Source organism: Nomascus leucogenys, chromosome 18, assembly GCF_006542625.1.
Source record: "Nomascus leucogenys isolate Asia chromosome 18, Asia_NLE_v1, whole genome shotgun sequence".
Classification (NCBI taxonomy): Eukaryota; Metazoa; Chordata; class Mammalia; order Primates; family Hylobatidae; genus Nomascus; species Nomascus leucogenys.
Window position 1 is genome coordinate 9,589,986 of NC_044398.1, and position 4,285 is coordinate 9,594,270.

Genomic DNA, 4,285 nt, shown 5'->3' on the forward strand with positions numbered 1-4,285 from the left:
AGATAGTTTCATTTCTTCTCTTGGCATAATTATTTTGATGTTCATCATATTCTTATGTGTATCAAGAGTTCATCCCTTGTTACAGCTGAGCAATATTCCATTTTGTAGCTATAGCACAAGTTGCCTATCCACTCACCTGTTGATGGACCACTCCGATTGTTTTCAGTTTGGGACTATTATGTAGTGAATCCCTATGAATATTTAGGTACAGTTTTTGTTTGGACATATGCTTTTTTTTCCCCTTAGATAAGTACGTAAGAGTGGAATGACTGGGTCATACGGTAAGCGTATGCTTAACTTTTAAACTGCCAAGCTGTTTTCTAAAGCAATAACAACACTTCACATCCCCACCATCAGTGTATGAGACTTCCAGTCACTTCACAGACTCAGACACAATTGGTATAGTCAGTTGCTTTCATTTCAGCCATTTTTTAACACTTTAACCAACCTTTAATTTCAAAAGAAATTAATCTACAGCAACATACTTTTATGTTTCTTTCATAGGTATCTATGTAATACAAGTTTGTATATTTGTAATATATAATAACCTATCTTAGATATGAGTCCTAAGAGGATGAAAGTATTTTCTTGCAACTACTACTTTATGCCTATGAAGGGTCTGAACTTGTAATATCCTCCTGTCTTACACCCACATTAATGACAGTGTCCTCTCAAAGTTTTTCATAAACTATTAATGATCTAATTCATTTAAAAAATGATTTCCGCAAATATGAAAATAGAAAATCCTATTATTCTTTATCCATTCATAATATGAGAAAAAAGAGATGATACATTCCTCTATAGGAAAAATGGGTTTAGAGAACAGTTCTGATAGTATTTCACATGGCAAAGTATCAAAAAGCCTAAAAAGCAGCCCCCTTGCTCAGGGGGATAAAATGATTTCAATGTATTTCTCTTCTGAATTGCTTAGTAACTCCAAGTGATTTTCAAATTAGGGGGCAGATTACTGGCATTGAGTTCATAAAATTTAGATCTATCTTGAATAGGGACATTATAGAAACCAAGAACATCTCTAATCCTGCACAACTGGTGGAGTCTGGAGTTAGGGACTACATGACCCAAGTCATAAGCTAAATGTCCCAAAAGATTGAACTGTAGACAACCATCTTCCAGGGAAATGTCTTGCCAATTACTAGGAAAAAATGAGCCAAAAACTTATTTAACATAAGATTCCAAACGACCCTGGAGACCTTCGGGTGGTGTATATGTTTGGCTTCGTAAGGGTGGACACACTGGGATAGGTTCTTTTTTCACCTCTTTTACTGTCTCAGCAACCACTGGCTCTTTCTCTTTTCTGGATTGAGACCAAAATTCTCTTCAGGTGCCCCTGAGACTGTCCACATAAAGACTCTTCTGATAATGCTGGACACAGATTGCACCACCATCTTCAATGAGATCCATTTCAGCCATTCTAATGAGAGTGTAGGGGTATCTCACTGTGGATTTAATTTGCATTTCCCTAAAGTCTAAAGTTAGTAAGCCTCTTTACATGTGCTTATTTGCCATCTTTCTATCTTCTTTGGTGAAGAGTCTCTTTAAATCTTGACCATTTTTAATCGGGTTGTCCCTCTTTTTATTATTGAGTTGTAAGATATCTTCATATATTCTAGGTGCATGTCCTTTGTTAGATACATGTTTTACAAACATTTTTTCCCAATCTATGGCTCGTCTTTTCATTTTTCTAACAGTGTTATAATTAGAGTTCATGCTTTTGTATAATATTTAAAATTTTGCAAATCTATGGTCACTAAGATTTTCTCACCTATGTTTTTCTCCAGAAGTTTTGCAGTTTTAGATTTGACAATGGGTCTATAATCTATTTTGAGTTGATTTTTATATATGATATGAGGTAGAGATCAACATTCTGGTTTTTGGGGGGTTTTTTGTAGTTTTTGCATATGAATATCTAATTACTGCAGAGCCATTTCTCGAAAAGATCATCGTTTCCCAATTTGCTTGTCATAGTATCATTACCAAAAATAGGTTTCTATGTACTGGATCATTTCTGGATTCTCTGTTTCGCTTCATTGATCTTTTGTTTATCTTGACATCAGTAATACACTGTTTTGATTACTGTAACTGCCTATAATATTAAGGCTTGAAATCAGGTGCTGTTAGCCATTCAACTTTGTTCCTATTTTTAAAATTTGATTTGGCTATTTAAAGCCCCTTGAACTCCCATATATATTTTAAATCAGTCTGTCAGTGTCTACAAAAAAAAGCCTTATGGAATTGCAATTTTAGTGTGTTGAACCTACAGATTACTTAAGAGAATGTTGTTTTAACAATATTATGTTTTGACTCATGAATATCATATATATTCCCCATTCAACTAAGATCTTTTTTAACTGATCTCAGCAATGCTTTATAGTTTTTAGTGTACAGGTCTTGCCTATCTATTGTCAGATTTATTCCTAAGTATTTCCTGTGTTTTGATATTACTATAAATGATATTTTGATTTTCAGTTGCTAATTCTTAATACATAGAACTATAACTAGTTTTTGTATATTGGCCTTGTATCCAACAACCTTAATGAACTCATTTATTATAGCAGCTCTTTTGTAGATCCTGCAGAATTTTCTAAATAGATAATCATGTTATCTCCAAGTATAAGGCAATTTTACTTCTTTTCCTGTGTGTTTGCTTTCAATTTCTTTAATTTCCAAGCAGCTTTGCTCTCACTGTCTGAATTGATAAAAATGGGTGTGAGGTTTCATGGGTCAAATAGACATTGCTCAAAGTAGTTAGACTTACATCATTTTACTAGAAGCCACCCGGAGTCTCAAGTACAGAAGGAAACCACAGCAGCAACAGGATAGGAAGTGGATGGCCTGGAGCAGGAGCTGGGAGCAGGGAAATTGAGGGTGATTGAACTAAAGCCAGACCTCCAATGCCAAGGAACCAGCCCTGGGGAGGCTTTCCCCTTGGAGCCTCTACCCCCATGAAATCAAAATTTAGACACTCGCCATCCAGTGGGCATCAGTGATCAGGCAGTCAGTGTTGGACAGGTAAGTATCAACAACCAACAGAGAGAACAACAAAACCAGTTAGTTAAATAAGGGACTCTTGTCCTCTTCCTCCCTCCTCTCTGTTCCAACACAATGAAGGGTTTGAGCCCAGCAGAGGGGAGTAGGAAGGGTTAACTGAGTTCATTTCCCTCCCAGTCCCCCCCAGTGTAAGGGAGACAAATGTAGAATAAAAGATTACATCATGCAACCTCTACCCTGACACACACATATACGCTGCAGTCCCTGGAGCCACAAGCCTTTCTGATGATAGACAGAAATTTTTAAATCAGATAGGAGATTAGAATTTCAAAAAGATCAGATTTCCAATAATCAAAGTGACCAGGAAATTGTAAAAATTTCCTAAGATGTCATTAAGGGATCTGCTATCCAGCATGAAAGGGAGATTCAACATAGGTCAACATGGGTCAATGGGGGTCTGTGACAATTGAAAAATAACAATTCAATGTTGTACTCCAACCAGTTAAAAGGTTAATAATCCAGATGTATCTAACGTAAGATGTATCTCTATTAAATTAGTTGACTCAGTATAAATAATGAATTTATCTGGACAAAACTTGTTAAAAAGACCTTCCTGCTTGATGCTAGAACAACCTTTGCCAAAGTGGCAGACCCTGATATGGTTTGGCTGTGACCCCACCCAAATCTCATCTGAAATTGTAACTCCCACAATTCCCACATGTCATGGGAGGAACCCGGTGGAAGGTGATTGAATTATGGGGGCGGGTCTTCCCTGAGCTGTTCTCATGATAGTGAATGAGTCTCACGAGATCTAATGGTTTTAGAAATGGAAGTGTGCCTGCACAAGCTCTCTTTTGTCTGCCACCATGTGAGATGTGCCTTTCACCTTTTGTCATAATTGTGAGGCCTCCCCAGCCATGTGGAACTGTAAGTCCAGTAAGTCTCTTTATTTTGTAAATTGCCCAGTCTCGGGTGTATCTTCATCAGCAGCATGAAAACAGACTAATACAGACCCCATGCCCTGGGACCCATTGAACAGGGCTGGAGGAAGCAGCTGCAAGCTCTAAAAGCAAGTAGTCTTACAGAAGGAGAAGATTTAGGTAAAATGCATTTGTTGGGCCTCTATCCCCTCAGCAGTAAAGTGAAAAAGATTGCAGTGTATTCTCTCTGATCATCTTAGCTCCACTTTCTTTGCTTTTATAAAATGGCCAATTAATATTTTCCTCCTGCTTTTACATGTTTGGAGTTTATCTCAGAAAGAATCATCCATTCCTCA

The 4,285-nt window shown here is 37.1% G+C and overlaps 1 pseudogene; it reads right to left on the reverse strand.

The window, feature by feature from the left end:
- Nucleotides 1–927: 927 nt before the first annotated feature.
- Nucleotides 928–1,406, reverse strand: LOC100587903 (annotated as a pseudogene).
- Between the last annotated feature and the right edge of the window lie 2,879 nt (nt 1,407–4,285).